Genomic DNA, 20,791 nt, shown 5'->3' on the forward strand with positions numbered 1-20,791 from the left:
AGGCGACTTATCTAGGCTTACTTAGCTTGTTTGTTAGCAGTATTTTTGTTTATGGTTACTGTTTTCATGTAGAGATTTTCATTTAACTTCTATGCAGCCTATACATTTTTATATGATGTCAGTATGCAAGCATATTAAAGCTTGGTGAGACATAATAAAGTATAAACAAATAGTAAGCACGTTTATTTCATGGTATAATTTTGAGGCTGGAAGTCTGAAAATACTTTAAAATTGCTTGCTAAGAGAAGAGGGGAATTTTATAGTTATATTTTAGTCTCATTTTTCCCCTTAATGTCAACTATATTAACCTAATGATTGACAGGAATCTGGTTATGGCAGTGCCAGGTTATGTACTTCTGTATTTCCTTTGGAAGGATAATATGTCACATAGAAAATAATTGGCAGACTTTCCCCCCTAACCAGCCTGGTTACACATCTGTGGGATAACACATGCCATTTCTTCAGGGAGGCCATTTGAACTGTTGCAGGCCAGATCCTGTAAGTTCCATCCTGATTGTAATGGGAACCAACTATGGGGAGGAGTGTTATCCGATGTATCTACATTTGAAGCTTATTTTGGAGGATGAACTATAGTAAAACAGGAATGGACGCAAGAGGACCAATTAGGAGACTGCTAGGAGATAGATCATGGTGAGTGGTAGAAATAAAGAAAATAGAAGTGAAGGTTGTAGAAATCAGGATGGAAGAGGAAAACTGAGGACATGAGGGAAAGTAGAGTGAACAGGACTTGATAATGAATTGGATGTATGGAGTGAGAAAAAGAGAGGAAGCAAGGACAGATCCCCAGCTTTTGACTTGAGGTTATGTTTTTACCAAAGTAGGGAAGATGGAAGGTTTTAGTGACTATCTGCAATCTGACTTCCCTGTTAGACTGAGCACTTCTAGCAGGATGGGACCATTGCATCTAATGTGGCATTTAGCACATAGAAGGCCTTCAGCACATTTTTTAAATGAATAAAGAAATATATGGTATGATTATGCAAAAGTAGAATCAGACAAGCACAGATCTCCAGTATTTCAGTTATGGCTTTAAGGGCATTGCAGCATGGACACAGATTTCCTTCCAGCTGTGAACCTTGGTGTTATTGTTTATCCAAAATAAGTTTTGGAGGGACACATATGTAAAAATAGTGGACTTGCATGAGTGAGAATATTTTGTGCTTCACTAGACATCTTACCTTTTTAACCCTAAATCTTTTTTTAAAAAAATTATTATTGAGATATTTATATACAGACAAAATTATAGACTAGTATAATAAAACCTCATGTATCCATCCCTCAGCTTCAGTAATTACCAACAAACTAGTTTTGTCTCATCACTATTCTCTTTCAGCTCATTTTGAAGTAAATTCCAGACGTCACACCATTTGATATGTATTTAAACAACCACTGACCTTACTTTATCGTTATGCATACATTTTAACATCTAATAGGGATAACACACAATTTCCCACCAGGTTGCCTGAGGATCCTACAATATAATATGTGGCTGCACACATTGCTGTTTGTTTTGTTTTGTACCTCCAGGCCTGGGTTAGCACAGCCCAGATCTCTGTGTTACCATACTGAGTTCTATGCAGCTGGTTCTGCTTTCTCTGACTTTCTTTGGCACTTCTGGAGACTTGAAAATCATTTCCTTATTCCTTTATTCACCAAACGTGCTGCCCATGTACTTATTAAGGGTAAGGCACTCAACTAGGTACAAGGAGAGGCATAGAAGTGTATAACAGGACTCCTGCCCAATCATAATTTAAAATGTGAAAGAGTACAGGCAGTATGCAGACTAATAAGGTGGTATGTGATCTCTAAGAGTTAAGTGAATGGTCTGGACAATGAATATTCTAAGAATTGGGAACAGGGAGTTGATCATTTCTGGTCAGGATGAACAGGAAAGATACCGGGGCTGAAGCAGCATTCAAACATATCTTTAAAGAATATTAAAGTTTTTAGGGTGGACTTCATTCCTGAAAGAGAGAGTAACATACATACAGGTTCAGAGGAAAAAAGGCAGAATATATAGACAGGGAAGTAGGTGATAGAGCAGATGAGGCAGCATTCAGGTTTGTGACAGAGAAGAATGGGTGGTAGGCTGGAACAGAAAGAGAAATAATATTCAAATTTATTTCTTCTTTTATTGTGGTTGTGTTTATAACACAAAGAGAAATTAGAAAAAATCATTATAGTTTCATTCTATGGCAAAGCAAATTACAAGGAGATGGCTGCTAATTAAACTATCCGGACTTTAACAGAAGGTGGACATGTGATGTTGTCTACATGATAGATTTATTTCTGATTCTACTGGACATCCTACAAAATGTCTGTATTCTAGGTTTTAAATTTCATACAAATGTGCATATCATGACACATGTAAACAAAGAAAAACCAGTATTACATATTTAAATATTTCATCTCAATCTTGAGTAGTCTGTAAAAATCATCCTAATCTAAAAAGCCTAAACCATAACATAACTTTACAAAAACCCGTGATAAGCAAGGGTATTGTTACAAACTAACACCCCATCAGGGGTGGATGATACTTAAGATGCTAGTAAGCAAAAAAGCCGGAAGAGACCTGTACTACTGTAGAAAAAGCAAAACCCTGAAATAAGACTTAGCTCAAATTTCAGGCTCCCGCTGAGAGGCCTTTAATTTCACTGAGTCTGGGCTTCCTCATTTGTAAAATGTGGGAATAATAATAATGCCTGCCTCACAAGGTTGATGAGGATTGGATGACAAAACCTGGTACCAGCACTGACCACTGCCTGGCACAGAGCAGGTGCCTGATGTATCCTTTATGCCCTTCTCTATGAATTTACGAGAGATACACGTCACAGGATTTTTTTTTTCACTTTTAAAATCAGTGTTTTTTAAGCAGCTTTATTGAGGTATAATCAACATATAAACTGCACACATTTAAAGTGTATAATTTGATGAACCTTAACATATGTATAAACCCAGGACACCAACACTGTAACCAAGGTGGTGACCATATCCTTCGCACCAAAGGTTTCCTCACGCCCCTTGGTAGTTTCATTACTGTCATCCTCATGGAACCACTGACCTGCTTTCTGTCATAGTAGGTAGTTTGCCTTTTCTAGAATTTTACAAATAGGAAATTATTCAATATGTGCTCTTTTTTGTCTGATTTCTGCCACTCATCCTGATTGTCTTGAGATTCATCTTTGTTGCTGCATGTATTGGCAGTTCTTTCCTTTTTATTGCTGAGAGCATGCCATTGTATGTCTATCATACATATTTACATTTTTAAGCAGGCTTAAAATTGCCAGGATTTCAGATCACATAACATAGTTTTAAAGTATATAACTGGCAATTTTAGTTTAGTGCAAAAAAGGTATTGCTCTTTTTGTTCACCATTTTTTAGTTGATTCTGCAGGATGCTTTAGAAATCCAGCAAAAAAATAAACATGCTCGTGATTTTTATTTTTTAATTTGGGATAGTAAATGCTCTATTGGAGAAATGAGCCAGCGGTTAGTTTTAAAAATGAAAGTGATATATTGTCAATATTGAAAATTTAAGAAATCCAGAAAAGCACAAAGAAGGAAATAAAATATCAGCCCAACCCCATGACCCAGAAACAACTTTCGTTAATATTGTTGACCTTCATCCCATAAATCTCTTGACAGATAGATAGGAAACAAATAATTTTGCAAAAACACATTTGGGACTTCCCACTATCAGCTAAGATAGAATAATGGGAGCTGGCTAAATAAACCCTCCCATTTTAGATAACAACAATAACGACATCAAAAACAGATGAAATATATAAGAGTGGTTTCAGACATGGGTCATCTGGCAGTACAGGACAGTGAACCCTAGAAAAGGGGAAATCAGTAAGTTGAGCCTGACAGTTGCTCCCGTTTACTTCCTGAGGAAACTTTCTAGCAGGTGCAGGGAGGGGGAACCCAAGCAGAGCCTGATTGTCTGCCTGACTTGAGGAGTCAGTGTTGGGCCACACAGGAAGGCCGGGGCAGCTAGAATCCAAAGGACAACACTAAAACTTCACAGAGAGACAGAGCCCCCTCAGGGTGGCGGGGGAGGTAGGGGAGCCTGAGCCTTAAATCTGCAGCTGAGTACTGATCAGCACATACTGGTGAAAAAATTACCCAAACCCAGGGAAAGAACCACAAGAAAAGATCAGAGGTAACAATCCCAGAGTTTACCCAGGGCTGAGAATAGTTTGTGCTCTCTTCAGCCACAGTTAAAAAAAAAGTCCTTGTAATTCTCAGGAGATTGGGTAGTATACTCTAAGGAAATTGCTTAAATAATTGGGAAAAATGAGCCCTAGAATAAAGACTGCTCTGATTTCACATAAAAAGCTTAACAGCAAGCTTTGGAAGGATTAAATCATTTCCAACTAAGCTAACTACATCCCAGAACAAAGCTAAAGAATATTTATAAGAATATAAAAATATTCAGTGCTCAACAGGGAAAAATTCACCAAGACTGACATTCAATTAAAAATTATGAAGAAGGCAAGGAAGCAGGCAAATAAGACCCATAACGAGGAGAAAAAAATAATTAATAGAAACAGGCCCAGAAATGTCATAGATAATAGAATTCTTAGACAAGGACATTAAAACATCTACTGTAACCACACTGCATATGTTCATGAAGCTAGAAGATTAAGTATATTAAGTAGAGACATAAGAGATACAAAAAGACATCCAAAGTGAACTTCTAGTAATGAATGAGATAAAAAAAAAAAATGCACTGCATGAGACTAATAGCAGTTGAGACATGACAGAGGAAAATATCAGTGAGTGAAACTGAAGACATAAAAACTATCCAAAATGAAACACACAGAAGAAGAGTTGGGGGAAAAGAAAGAGCACACCTCACCAAAGAAGTTATACAGATGGTAAACAAACATATGAAAAGATGTCATACAACGTATGTCATCAAGTGAAAACAAACTGAGATACCACTACGTGCCTACTGGAATGGTCAGTATCTAGAACAACAACACAGCAAATGGTGATGAGGATGTGCAACAATAGAAACCCTCATTCACTCCTGGGAATGCAAAATGGTACAGTCACTTTGGAAGGAAGTTTGGAAGTTTCTTACAATATTAGTCATACTTTTACCTTGTCATCCAGCAATTGTGCTTCTTGGTATTTATCCAAAGGAGTTGGAAACTCATGGCACTCAAAACCTACCCATGAATGTTTAAAGCCATTTTATTCATAATTATCAAAACTTGGAAACAACCAAGATGTTCTTCAGTAGATAGTAAAAATAGATTAATAGATAAATAAACTGTGATACATCTAGACAATGGAATATGATTCAATGCTGAAAAGAAGTGAGCTGTTGGGCCATGAAAAAACTGGGAGAAACTTGAATGCTATTTCTAGGTGAAAGAAGCCAATGTGAGAAAGCTGCATGCTGTTTGGTTACAACTATATGACATTCTGTATAACTCTATAATTGTGGACACATGTCATAGATTGGTCTAAACCCATGGAATGTACAACACCAAGAGTGAGCTCCAATGTAAACTATGGACTTTGGGTGATAACAATGTGTCAATGTAGGTTCATCAGTTATATGATTATACCACTTCATTGGGGGATGTTGATAGTGGGAAAAATTGTGGGTATGTGGACAGAGGGGTATGTGGGAACTCTCTATACCTTATACTTAATTTGCTGTAAACCTAAAACTGCCTTGAAAAATATAATCTATTTAAAAAAGTCAGTTGCCTGTAACTTCAAGCATCCACGTATACAGGTAATTAGAATTTACAAAGGGAAGGAGAAAGTGGAAACAAAAGTATTTAAATAAATAATGACCTGATTTTTCCAAATTTGATGAAAACTTCAAACCACCAGAACCAGTATCTTCAGTGAACTCCAAGCACAGGAAATTTGAAGACTACACTAAGGCACATCATAATGAAATGATTTAAAATGAATGATAAAGAGGTAATCTTAAAAGCTGCCGGGGTGGGGGGTGGGGGTGGGGAAGATACATTTCATACAGAGGAACAAAGATAAGAATGACCTCAGATTTCTGTCTGGAAACAATGCAAACCAATGGAGCGGTGTTTAAGTACTGAAAGAAAAACTGTCAAATTAGAGTTCTATGCCCAGAAAAAATATTTTTCAAATAAAAGTAAAATAACAGCTATATTATGCATAAAAAAGTATTCATCATCAGCAGAACTGCACTACAAGAAATATTAAAGAAAGTTCTTCAGGCTAAAAGAAAATGAGACTGGATGGAAATTTGGATCTACAGAAAGGAATGAAGAGTGCTGGAAATGGTAAATATGTGGGAAATGCAAGTGAAAATAATTTTAATCTCTTTAAAAATAATTGAGTGTGTAAAGCAAATAACAACATCAATGTATTTAGAGATTTGTAACCGATACAGAGGTAAAACGTATGACAGTAATAGTCCAAAAAGAGAGGGACAATGGAAGTATAGTCTTGTAAGTTTTATGTACTATACATAAAGTGGTATGATATTACTTGAAGATAGATACATTAGTAAGTCAAAGATGACGACTGTAAACCCTAGAGCAAGAACTAGGAGCTCTATCAATGACAACAACTATTAGAAAAACCCCAAAGAGTTATAGCTTATAAGCCAACAAAGGAGATGAAATGACTCCATAGAATATTTATGTAATGCAAAAGAAGGCAGACTGAGAGACAAAGGCAATTCAGTAAAGAAAAGATAGTCTCTTCAGCAAATGGTGCTGAGACAACTGGATGTCCATATGGAAAAAACGAATCTGTGTCTGTACCTCTCACCACATGCAAAAATTATCTCAAAAGGGATCATAGAGAAATGGAAAATCTAAAACTATAAAAATTATAGAATGAAACACAGGAGAAATCTTTATGACCTTGGGTTACACAAGGATTTCATGACACTAAAGATAACCTATAAAATAAAATTAATAAATTGGACATTTTCAGTATTAAGAACCTCTGCTCATCAGAAGATTCACTGAGAGAGTGAAAAGATGAACCATAGACTGCAAAAGAATCTTCACAAATCATTTATCTGATAAAGGACTTTTATCAATAATAAAGAACTGTAAACATGCAATAATGAGAATACAATTAACCATTTAAGATTTTTTAATGCTTATCTATTTTTGAGAGTGAGAAAGAGTGAGAGAGAGCGAGCACAGGGGAGGGACAGAAAGAGAGGGAGACAAAGAATCCAAAGCAGGCTCCAGGCTCTGAGCTGTCAGCACAGAGCCTGAGGTGGGGCTCGAACTTGCAAATTGTGAGATCGTGACCAGAGCTGAAGTCAGACGCTTAACTGACTGAGCCACCCAGCTGCCCCACAACTAACCATTTTAAAAATGGACAAATAGGGGCTCTCAGGTGGCTCAGTTGGTTGAACCTCTAATACTTGATTTCAGCTCAGGTCATGATCCCAGGGCCAAGGGATTGAGCCCACATTGGACTCTGTGCTGAGTGTGGAGCCTGCTTAAGATTCTGTGTGTGTGTGTGTGTGTGTGTGTGTGTGTGTGTGTGTGTGTGTGTCCCTCTCCCCTGCTTGCATGCACTCTCTAAAAAAAATAAAAATAAAAATAAAAAGGATAAAGAAAAAAATATATGAATAAAAAATGGATAAATACTTTGAAAGACACTTCATCAAAGTAAGTATAGAGATAACAAATAAGCACATTAAAGAGACTCTGCATCATTAATTATTGGGGGAATGCAAATTAAAATAAAAAATATTAAAACCACTGCATACCTATTAGAATGGCTAAGATTAAAGAGACTGACCATTCCACGTATTGGTAAGGATCTGGAGTAGCTAGAGCTCTTCTGTACTGCTGGTGGGAATGTAAAATGGTACACTTTGGAAAAGAGCTTGGCAGTTCTTAAAAGGTTAAATACATACCTATCACATGTTTTCGTCATTCCACTTCCTTGAGAAAAGAAGAAAATATCAATAAGAAGAATTACAGGTGGACGTTCATAGCAGCTTTAATTGTAGAAGCCAAAAACTGAAAACTACCTAAGTTGTCCATCAGTAGAAGAATGCATAAGCAAATAGTGATATCTCTATGTAATGGAATTCTCAACAATAAAAATGAAAAAGAACTCTTTTTTTTAAAAAAAATTATTTATTTATTTTTGAGAGAGAGAGAGAGAGAGAGAGAGAGAGAGGCAGAGAGAGAAGAAGAGAGAGAATCCCAAGTAGACTCTGCACTGTCAGTGTAGAGCCCAACACAGGGCTCAAACCCACGAACTTTGAGATCATGACCTGAGCTGAAATCAAGAGTCGGATGCTTAATTGACTGAGCTCCCCAGGCATCCCATAAACAAAAGCTTGGTACATAAAACAATGCGAATGAATCTCAAATGCATTATGCTAAATAAAAGAAACCAGAAAAAATAGATACTACATGAAATATGGTCAGATCAGTGGTTGTCTGAGGACTGGAGGTAGGAGGCAGGAAAGAGTGTGAGTGGTGATTACAAAGGGACAAGGGAACTTTCAAAAGGCAGATATGTTAATTATTTGGGATGATGGCTTTGTGAGTATGTCCAAATTTATCAAATTATAAACTACATCATAATGTATAATTATATAAATATACATTTATATAATTTGTATATATAAATATAAACATCATAATGTATAACTACATAAACAAATATATATTTTTATATATTTATATATATTATATATATATTTATTTATATATTTATATAATATATATTATTTAAATATTAAATATTTATATATTTATAAATATATACTTATATGTTTTTAAATATATAACTATAAATAAATAATATGGCATAATTATAATATTAGTATGATTAATAAACTAATAATTAATATTAATAAATTGCTGATAAAACATATAATAATTACAATATAACATAATGCATGATTGTAATAATTGTGTATAATTGCATAATTATAAATTATGTAAATATATTTACATACATATAGATATATATAGTTACATACATAAACTAAATTACCAGTTTATTCTATGTCACTTATACCTCGACAAAGTTGTAAAATTGAAGAAAGAAATGGTCATGAGATTAATAATAATAATAATAATAATAAAACATGCTCTGTCGATTGTTCCCTGCTCAGAGGAGCCCTTCCAAGGGAGTGACTAGGCTTTGAAATCCTGGGGTCATCTATCAAGAGGAAGGTGGGTCTTTTGTAACTTAGAAACCCAGAGGAACCCTCTTTGTGTAATTTTTTTTTCAGCAGATGTTGCCTTTTTCTAATTCATGGAAAAGTTCTCTTTGTGTTTGCAGCAATCTTGCCAAATCTACATGTAATCATCATCATAATTTTTTATAGTTCAATTTTATTTGATGGTAAGAAAAAGAATCCAGTGAGAGTAACGGAGTTGCTAACCTTAAAAGTTTCTATACACATGAGAAAGCAGGTCATAAAGATTCCTTAAAGTTAATAGAAGACATGAAAACCATTAAGTGATTGGGTTTGTTATGGTTTTGTAAACTACATATTTCAACTTTAGTATCTGCTAACTCTTGTTATAAAAGATAAGGAAATCAGCACATTTGTACCTCCCCTTACATGCCCTTCCCCACACTTTTTGAATTATGGTTTTTATATGATTATTTTGGCATTGTCAGGATAAAAACCTAACTGTGTGAATTATAGTTATAAAACTAAAACTATGTAAGCCTGTGTAAATACCTAGATTCTGTATTTAAATGGATTCGGTGTCCACTACCTGTCCTTGTATCATGGTTTCTCCAGCTCTGATGATTTTTCACTTCTATCTTCCTCTTGGTAGTCTTTGTTAACAAACTATATTTTTCAAGGAGGTGCATTGGATATTCCTTGAATTCTTGCAATCCTACCTGTTGTTTTTATACTTACAGAACAACTTGATCAGGCAGATGTTTTGGGGCTCACATTTTATTTTACTAACACCTCTGTAAACAAATGTTCATTGCTTTCTGGTTCGAGTGTTTCCATCCAGACACCTATATGGTTCGTTTAAAGGGCAATATCAGTCAGGTTCACTGACACTTGACATTGTAGATTTTCTGGAGCACAGTATGTCCTATCAAGTAGCAAAGTTAAGTTGTTCTTTTATTTCAGAAACTTTTCTGCTACTATTTGAATTCTGTGTCCTTATTGTTCTCTTCTCCAGAACACCAATTCTATGTATGTTATACTTTTCTTTTTCTTCCATATTTATCCTCATACTCTGTACACAATCACTTTCCACCTCTCAAATTCTTCAAGCCTAACTACTGCCTGTGTTTTCTGTCTAAACTAATTTTTTTAGTTTTGTGGCTTCAGATGTAGTTTTAACATCTTCAACATTATTCTGTTTCTCTTCTAAGAGAGTCTCTTCTCTTCTAAGCTTAGGCCTTAGCTTTTAAGTGGTTTCATAATACATTGTTTTAATAGGTATATGTCTTTTCTTTAGCTTAAACACTTGTAAGAAAAGATCATGTGGAATATAATTTCTTTGAAATGATGGAGAATGATCATTGTGAATTTTTATTGAGTTCTTCATGTAATTTATTTTGAGATGCATGTTCGCTTATGTTCTCATCCTCCTACCCTAATCTGCTACCCCCTCTCCACTTTTTTCTTCTGAGTTTCTTTGTACATGTCCCTCAGTGGTTCCTCTGTGATTGTTACTCATATTTGAATATTACCTACTGATTTCAAAGAATAATATGAGCCTAAGACTGAGGTGGAGGACAAACCGAGGACTCTGCTGTCTTATAATAAATACTCTGTTACCAAATCTGTTATTTCCTCTCAATTTTTTGGATATTCTTGGAGAACCTCTTAAATGAAGGACCAGATAGTAAATATTTTAGGTTTGCAAGCCATACAGTCTTTCTCTCAACTACTCAACCTGGCTGTTGTAACCTGTTATGGACTAAACTGTATACCTTAAATTCGTAGGTTGAAGCCCTAACTCTCAATGTGACTGTATTTAGAGATAGGGCCTTTAAGGAGGCAATTAAGGTTAAATGAGACCATCAATGTGAGGCCCTAGTCTAATAGGACTGGTGTCCTTAAAAGAGGAGGAACAGACACCAAGGATGTGCATACACAGGAAAAAGGCTATGTGAGGATATAGTGAGAAGGTGGTCTGTGAGCCAAGGAGAGAGGCCTTAAGAGAAAACAACTCTACCAGCACTTGATCTTAAATTTTCAGCCTCCAGAATTGTGAGAAAACAAATTTCTGTTGTTTAAGCTACCCAAACTGTGATATTTTGTTATGGAAGCAGCCGTAATAAATAAATAAATAGCCTGAAAGCAGCCATAGAAAACATGTAAACATGAATATCGCTGTGTTTCAATAAAACTTTATTCCTGGATGCTGAAATACGGATTTCAGAAGTTTTCTTGTTTCACAAAATATTATTCTTCATTTGATTTTTTTAACCACCTAAAAATATAAAAACCATTCCCAGCTCATGGAACAAAAACAAGCAATGGCTGGATTAGACCAGCAGGTACTAAATGCAACCCCTATGCTAAAGGGAAGGTTGATTCAGAGTGAAGCCTAGTGAGTCACAAACCTTTGTGTTAAGATCTGATGATTGGTTATTCCCCCTGGTCCTTTACCCTCATTCACTTCTGGGTATAGAAGTTAATATGGCACATTAGCCTGTGCTCATGAGCCCTCTTCTCCTGCCTTCCTTCCCTGATAAGGAACTGCACACAAGAGCACTCCCTGCTTGTCTCAAATTCGCCTAGTACTGGTTATTCTAATCAAAGGATCATTGGCTAGACCTTCCACTATTGTGACGCTTATTTCTGGAGAAGTCTGCATCCTGTTCAGAGTCTGAGGTTTGGGGCCACTCTCAGCGCCCTCATGTTGGCGGAGCTTTCCATGGTAATTGACTTCTGTGTTTCATAGTCTGTGGTTTAGGCTTATGGCCATCTTCTTGTTATACTGGTGGTGGAGGGTTTGGGTTTTTTCTTTTTTTCCATTATATCTTTGGTCTTTAAGGTACTGAAGTACAGTAAAAGATCCTTTACACACACACATCTTTGAATGGAAGTCAACCAAATGCTTCTGGACAATTAAGAATGTGTCTTGTTTTCTGTCTTCCCAGAGCGTAGCCCAGAGCTTGGCCCAGGGTTAATACCTGCTGAATCAAAAATCTGTTTTCCCTGTGAAATACTTCCCCATCTCTTCTGTCTACACTGAAACTGTTCTCACACGTGCCACCATCATCTCTTCCTTGGCGATTGCACCAGTCTCCGAACTGGCCCCTCTCATCTGCCCTTGCTCCCCTTCAATTCATTCTTCACTTTGCAGCAAGCAATCTTATATCACAAATATGGGCATGCCACCCAAAGAAGTGCTCTTTATTCTTAAGATAAGGCCTGGAACCAGGCATATAGAAGGCATTCAATAAATATTTGTTAAATCAAAGATTGTGGGAATCAGGAGCCTCAAGCCATTGAGTTATAGTATCCTCTTTGGCAGTTTATTAAATCTGTCTTTGCTTCAGCTTTTCTGTTTGTAAATACCTGCTTATGACCATAAAACAAAAGCAAGATAGTAGGTGACTATTTTAGTTAATTTCTTCCAAGAGGCAGATACCAAGTAGGATTAGACATGCAAGAGATTTATTGAGAAAGGGAGCAGGGAAATGTGGGAAGAGCCTCCATACAATATCGGACGTCTGATACCAGTGGGAGGAGAGAGGGAATAAGGAGCCACAGAGCAGTTCCAAGAAAGATTTAGCCAGGCCAATGGGAAATCCTGGAGCAAAGTCATCCATAGAGAGTGTCCTGGCTGGAAAGGGCCTATATCAATACCCCTACAAAGTTCATTCACTGGGTCAGAACAGCCTTTGTGAAGTGCAGCATCAGCACTAAATGGGTGGTGGTTCCAGGGGGGCATTAGCTCCCTGAGCAGAAGATCAGAGTAGTGTATTGTTATAATTGCCACAAGTAGGAACCCCTTGAAGTTAGGAGAGGAGGCATTAACTGAACACAAGGAAAAAAAGGCGTCATTCAGTAGTTGTTCAAGGACTGTCTGCTTAGCTTGGGGGTTTCATATCATAAACTCATCAGCCTTGCCTTTTAAGTTCCTTCTTCCTGCTGTGTTCCTTTCATCCTTTTCACTACTCACCAACACCTTTATTCAGAGGTTGCAGGAACAGAGAAGCAAGAATTCAGACCATTTTTTCAACAAATAGCAGGACCAAATAGCCCACCTCCCCCATTTTTATTTTCTTTAGCTCCTTCTTTCCTCCCTCCCTCCTTTTCTTCTTCCCTCCACTTCTTTCTTTCTTTTCTTTCTTTCTTTCTCTTTCTTTCTTTCTTTCTTTCTTTCTTTCTTTCTTTCTTTCTTTCTTTCCTTTCTTTCTTTCTTTCTTTCTTTCTTTCTTTCTTTCTTCTTTCTTTTCCTTCCTTCCTTCCTTCCTTCCTTCCTTCCTTCCTTCCTTCCTTCCCCTTAGTGGTAAAATGCAGCAAAGTGTTTATACGAGTGTTTTTGTCTAAAGATGATGTTTAATTATATTTTGATACATAATAGTTTTGAAGTCCCAGACCTCCATTAGCACAAACAAAATTAGTGATACTATATTATTATTATCTCCTAGATTTCATCTCTTATTCTCATTTTGTTAAACTATTGATTTTTCTGTGACTTTCAAATTCAGAAGGAAAAGGGTGCTCCAGGAAAGCCAATATCACCAGTGTTTCTTCCATACTCAGAAGAAAATATGTTCTTAAGAGTCATTTTTGTTTTTTAAAGTACTTAGGATTTATTCAGGAAGTTACTTGAGCTGAGGCCAGACAGAAGAACAGACCATCCAACTTCTGACATTTTCCAGGGCTGTGTGTCCAGAACGTGGTGACCCAATTTTTCTCCGTTGGCCTATATTAAGCTGAACATGTCACGGCCTAAGTCATCAGGCTTATGAGATGTTTCGTATTTTTAAACCCAAAACCACTCTTATAAAGAAAGTGAAGCATTAAATAAAATATGCCACTATAATTTTTGAATAATCGTAAAAGCTGGCAGTGCTGGTCTATAAAAATAAACCAGAAAGCCAATGCAAATAGGCCTATGAAGCAGTCAAATCCAGGGGTTGCCCAAGGAGGCCGGCCATGTGGTAACAGACAGACCAAACTCCTGATTTTGATTTCTCACTTATGTACACCTAAAAGCGAGGTGGGGTTATGATTACGATGGTACAGAATTGGGGTGTGGTAGAATTCCTGCTTTTCCATAACTTTCTTAATGGGGGGAAATATTTTTAAAGCTGGAGATGAAACTGAGTATAGTAGTTGGACAGAAAGATATTTTCATATAGACACACATAAGTGTTCACTTTACTCGTTTATTTAGAATGCATTGAGTAAGCATGTTATGTGCCCAGTCTGATCCTAGATACTGTGGATCAGAGATGGTCCACAATTTTTAATTTAATCTTTACATTTCTATGCAATCTCATTCAAGTTGAGAATATAGTTTCTTCCTAATCCAACTGGATGTCCAACAGCACACCCAATTGTAGTGAAAGTTTTTTACTACTAACTTTAAGGTGTTCTTAAACATGTTAACCTCACTTATCTAAGTCAGTTAATTATGTACTGTAATAAATTCTTCACAGAATAGCATTCTAGTTAGTTTATGTGTGTCTGTCTTATATCTTCTAGATTATCAAATCTTGGAGTTTTTTACTCACCCACAAATTGTCTTAGAGTGAATCAGCCCTCTTATAAAGCTAGATAGCTGGGCCAACACATTCAAAGTATTTCTCACTGAGCCTATGATATTACTTGGCTAGGAAATCTGTGTTTAAATCATGAAACCAAACATTTTTTATGATTATTAAATAATTCCAAACTAAATAAGGAGAAAAAATGTTTGATTTTGAGCTGATTAATTCATACTGCCATTTCTCCATTTTTAACAGATTAATTCATTGGATTTGCGGTCAGAGTTTTGTTTTTTACTTTGAGTGTCTCATAACATGATATTATTACTCATAACATAATATGTTATTACTATCTGGTAAATGTTTGTGTAAGTATAGTCATTAATTTTCAAATTTTCTAACAAAATGTAATGAAAATTCATATGATGCTTTATAGTATTGCATTGATGTTCCCAGATACGTAGTGACATCTTCTAGAGGAAAGGGTCAGGAACTGGTATGTTGGGGTCAATCTGGGGCAGCCCAAGTCCAATGTCCAAGTTGGAAGGGGACACTCAGTACAAGGTCTAAAGGAAGGAACACAGGAAGTCTGAGCAAGCAGGACAAGACCCATATTTTTGGTTCATGGTCCAGAGACAAGAGGAACATCTGGAGGCTCCATGCCAGTCTGGTTGTCCCAGGAGCATTGTGTTCAGCTGCTGCTTTCATACAGACTCCTGGTACAGGCTGCCTCGAATCAAAGGATTGGTCAGCTTTGCCTAGTGACGCTATGGTTGTATGAAAGATGGAAGTTTTTAGGTCCTTATTTTTTTTTCAGTTCTGGAAAACTTAATTCAAATATTTATCCAGATGTAAAATTCCTTGGATCATTGTTTAAAATGAACTTTATTAACTAAACTGGATCCAGGAAAATTCTATAATCAGTTTTGTTATTAAGAAATGAATTTTTATTTGAGGCATTCCTTTCTTCCTTCATTTATTCATTTCTGGGACTTGGTCCAAAACTTATATAAAATATACACAGAAAGAGAGAAAACAAGTGGCCTCTTTATATAAACTAATCAAGAAGGAAATGAAGCCACCCAAATGTGGCCTATGCCATCTGTGCTCTGTGATAAATAGCAAAACTGCAGTCATGTTTTTTCTTTAAATGTTAACTATAAAATATAAAATCCTTTTTATTAACACCAGATGTCAAGAATGCTTATTAAAATGCCATGGTTTATTAAATAACATCATTTTAGACTCACTGAGCCAGTAAAGACTGGTGGGGTTTTTTTGCATTTAGATTAAGCATCTGAAATTATGTATTACTTACCAGACCTATCCAAATATGTGAATGCTAATATATATATACACCAAAATTTAAATTTAGAAGTGGAAAGATTTATACATCATGGGTTTGACCAAAATATTTTTAAATCTGCAAAGTAGATTTTCATTTGGCTGTTATGTTTAAGATTTATTGAGATTTTTATATGCATGAAAAAGGCATTACTTTATGTATCTCAGGTCTAGAGGAAAGCAGAGAAGTTCGAATAAAAATAAACAGTAGCTCTAAAATTATGTATTTTCTCTATCCTTTTTAGCAGCCTTTTCTTTGGCTTTTATAACAAACGTAATTGTGAGGAAATCTATTCTCTTCTGTTTCTCCACATTCCTCACCAAGTAAGAGTTCCTACAGCCTTTTCTCAAGCCGAGTCAGGGAAGGAATAGCTTTGAGAACTACTATATAGAATTTTTGCAGAAATCAGAAATAAAGAGTTTTGGGAAATTTCTCTGCAAGCCCATGCTTGGAATATTTTGGATTCAAATTTAAAGTCAATAATGAGAGTTTAACATGGTGATTAAGGAACATTACATATTCATTTTTTTTCTTCATGATTTGATACTTTGGTTGAACCTCTCTTAGCAGGGCTCCTTGAAATGATTCTGGAATTGCAGAGCTTAATGCTTTGAATATTTTCTTTTCTCTTTCATTTTTGCATATAGTTTGTACATGACCTATTAGGTAGCTAACATGAAGATTAGGAAAGTTATTTTGAGATGTAAATTCACCTACATCAATGTCAGTCAGCCTTAAATTACTTAGGCCAAAGTCAGTGTTTAATACTCATCTCTTGTATTTATTTGTCCAAGGAAACCAACTTTCTAATGGTGATCTGGTGATTAGTCTTATTTGCTCATTGCTACTTAGACATTATTTTGTAATGTTTAAATCAGGGTCACCCCTGAATATTATTTATTGAGTTTGAAACCAGCAGGTGTATTCTGGAAAAGTAAAGAGCAAATAGTAAAGTGGCTTACATGTTTACCTAAGAGTTTATTTTCTTTGGTATTTTATCTGCTGCTTTGGGTTTTAAAGGTTTACTATGAGAGCATTAGGAACAAATGGGCCCTTTGTTTTTCAGGAGCAGCAGGTGTTGAAACAGCTTTTCAGTTTAACTTGGACAATAGTAGTTAATGTATTTATTGACTTGATTGATCATTACATGCCCCAAGGACGATAGCCTCCCAATAAAAATTATCTGGATATTTTTATGGTTATCTGGTATTGTTCTGTTCATTTAATCTGCGTATTTGTCTATGTGGGCAAGGGATATGTGTCTGGGTAAATTTGCTGCAAGAAGCAATTGCACTTTAAATCCAGCCATATCATAAGACAATTCCTAAAATGTTGTTATTCTTAAACCATGTGAACATGGATTTATAATTACCATGGCTTTAGAGGTATTAAAAACTTAATACCTTGTGGAAGATCTCACCAAATGAGGCAAATGATTCTTCAACTTAGTTCAAAGGAATTTACTATGAGTTATCCATGAGATAATTCTAACAGTTCTAGAGTTCCTAAATCTCCAACTTTAATGATTTACTTGCCCCAGCCATCTATACAACAGAGACAAAGTGTCAAACATGCAGCATAATGCTAGAAATGTGTATTTCTATATATTGATAAAGCACTCAACAAATACTTACTGAATAAAATATTCAGAGAAAAAAAAAAACCCATTGGTGGTCTAGAGACATTTAATTAACTAACCTGGCATCAGTGAATGGCATTATCCCACATTCTGCTCCCAAGTGCACCCTTCTTTCTTATGTTTAAAAAAAATTTTTTTAAACGTTTATTTTTGAGAGAGAGAGATAGAGCATAAGCGGGGGACGGTCAGGGAGAGAGGGAGACACAGAATCTGAGGCAGGCTCCAGGCTCTGAGCTGTCAGCACAGAGCCCGACGTGGGGCTCGAACTCCCGGACTGCGAGATCATGACCCGAGCCGAAGTTGGACGCCCAACCGACTAAGCCACCCGGGGGGCCCCTTTAAAATTTTTTTAAATATTTGTTTATTTTGTAGAGGGGAAGGAGGGGCACAGAGAGACACGGAGTCACAAAATCCTAAGCAGGCTCCAAGCTCTGACCTGTCAGCTACAGAGCCTGTCGCAGGGCTCAAAATCACGAACCACAAGATCATGACCTGAGTCAAAGTCAGATGCTTAACTGATTGAGCCACTCAGGCACCCCTTTTCTTTCTTATGTTTCTGAAACTGACTATAATCTAATGATAACTTTAGATGAGTATAAATAACTGTCTCCAAGTTAGTATCAGTTCCTTTATTATCTGTCCATTAGTCACATTTTAGATCTTAGACCTATTCTGTTCATGTGATGTTTCTAATCTAGGGTCTACAGTGCTTCTACCCTATCATTTGGGTTTCCAAATAGAGGGGTTTGAGTTACAATAGAAGGCATGTATCTAGAGAGTTTTATGTGTCTTTTTTAATTGTGAAAAAAATGTATATAACATAAAATTTATTATCTCAACCATTTTGAGTGTACAGTGTAGTGGCATAAGTACATTGACATTGTCATACAACCCCCACCGCCTCCATCTCCAGAATTGTCTCCATTTTGCAAAACTGAAACTCTTTCATCAATAAACAATGACTCCCCATTTCCTCCTCCTTTGGGCCCCTGCAATCTAGTGGTTTTTAGTGGAAATTACTATGCTAAAATATTGCTGTATATCTATAAGGATATTTATGCTCACCATCACATTTATGAATGTTTAGGACTGACAGATTACAGAAAATACATATGATATATTTATTTTTTGCCACATCAGTTTTCTGAGGTAATGGGTGTCCCTACTTCTACTTCTAACTTTTCATGTACTATTTAGATGGTTACATGTGTTAAGGGTTCAATTTTAAATATCTCTAAAATCTTGGAACTTCAGTAATCTCTTCCAAATATCTTCAGTTTTCAAAAACACTAACTTTTGTTGCATTAATTTCAGGCACTTAATTTCTACCTTTTTTCTCATCATGTCATTCAGCATTAATGTTTTTCGTATTTCCATGTCAATTTATGTATCTATCAAGCGTAAACTCTATATACCTTTTAATGTAACGTTCTATACTTAAGACTAAATAATACTCAACCATACTTTTGTCAAATGGTCTATTTTATCTAAGAATCCCTATTTCATCTGGGTTGCATTGATTTATTTTGGAATCAGGTAATCTGACTTTCAGTTCTTCTGTCAAGGATTATTTGTTATTAATGTATGAGTGGCTATGTTAGCATTCAATCTCAAGGAGTGGTGGAGGAAGAATACTGAATATGTTTTGTTTTCTTTTTAAGCCCTCAGGCTGAAATTTCTCTGCAGTAATTGTTGTCATAAGTCAGAGTTTTTAAACAGCTGAGCTTGAATTCTGCTTTATTTCTTTGTATGATGTTTCCTTTGTATGATGATTAAATCATTTATTTCTTTGTCTCTTTTTATGATGATTATTTCTTTGTATGATGATTAAATATTATTATGTATTTAGAAAATAATTCTTAATATTTTATTATGTTCACATAACAAAAGTTACTTTCTAATTTTATTCTACTTGCTATTCCAAGTCAAATAGTCATTAAATAAATTTGCTTCCAAACCAAGTCAGAACCATTTAAATATGCTATACTGCTATCTATAGTCAGGTTGGATTCTTTTTAGAGCAGTGAGTAGTCACCTAGTGGATGTTACCTGAGAAATGTAGAGAGAGATTTTTCTCCTCGGTCTCACATGTCTGAAATTTTACCATTAGAGGTTCAATACTTGGTGTCTGCTCTCAGATGGTACCCTTTATTTTTATTTTTATTTTTTTGGTAATATAATCACCTTTTAATAAATAATGACAAAAATCCTATGTGTTTGTGAATGTATGTATGTATGTACGTGAGCTTATATACTTTTTTATGATAACATGAGCATAGAAAAAAAGAAAGAAAGATACATCTCAGGTTGTTGGTGTGGGTTACAGATGGTACCCTTTAAAATGTGAAGATCCTTGGGAAAAGTGACTCTTCTTATTGTCAGTCACCAACTCTTTTGTGGATTTGTTTTATCCAGGGTAAGTTCAAGTGGAGGTATAGAATAAGGTAAGAGAGACAGAGAGAAGGAGAATAAAAAATAAGGTAGGTAGGAACTGAGGTAACAAGGACAAAGCTTTAACTGCATCAGTAGTTTGCCTCTTTCATCCCTGACTCCCATGGAGTATCATTTACTTGATGCTTTGAAAAAGTCAGTAAAATTTAGGTCTCTTTTTCAGAATTTCCTTCAGAAAAATCAACAAATATCCATTGTATGTCTCTTCCATGCCACAGTTGCTGCTCAGCACCTCACATGAATTATTTTACTTACTCCATAAAGCAACCCCATATGACTGACAAGGGAATGAGGTTCAAGGAAATTTGGTAACTGTCTGAAGGTCATGCGGCTAGTTACTATCATTCTGATTGCTAAGCGTATGATCTTCACCTCTAGACTGTATTTATTCTTAGGATTAATGGGGAACCATTGAAAGTTTTCAAGAAGAGTGACCTGATGAAATTGTATTTTAGAAAGTTCACATGGGTGTGACTAGTTTGGAGGGGATTAAGACTAGAATCAGGCTAGAAGTTAGGAAGCCATTACAGTTATCTAAGCAAGACCTGAATGTTGCTCATAGGTGGAAGGAGGAATGAAAAGAAGTAGATGGATTCAAGCAAGATTTGGGAATAGGCATCAACAATGTATTTAGAAGTCCAGGAAAGAGTCAAGGATGATCCTTGGGTTTCTGATTT

The 20,791-nt window shown here is 35.8% G+C and overlaps 1 protein-coding gene across 2 annotated transcripts in view; it reads left to right on the forward strand.

Moving 5' to 3' along the window:
* STARD13 (StAR related lipid transfer domain containing 13) overlaps window positions 1-20,791 on the forward strand; it is a 386,813-nt gene that overhangs the window by 47,682 nt on the left and 318,340 nt on the right. The window contains exon 1 of one of the 2 annotated variants that reach the window (XM_086713850.1): window positions 16,289-16,347. The exons of the other annotated variant lie outside the window; for it this stretch is intronic. The gene's annotated coding sequence lies outside the window, so the exon portion shown is untranslated. Of the gene's footprint in view, window positions 1-16,288; window positions 16,348-20,791 lie in introns of those variants that run through there. 2 annotated transcript variants of the gene reach the window in all.

Source organism: Puma concolor, chromosome A1, assembly GCF_028749965.1.
Source record: "Puma concolor isolate L17-30 chromosome A1, mPumCon1.1.hap2, whole genome shotgun sequence".
Taxonomy (NCBI): Eukaryota; Metazoa; Chordata; class Mammalia; order Carnivora; family Felidae; genus Puma; species Puma concolor.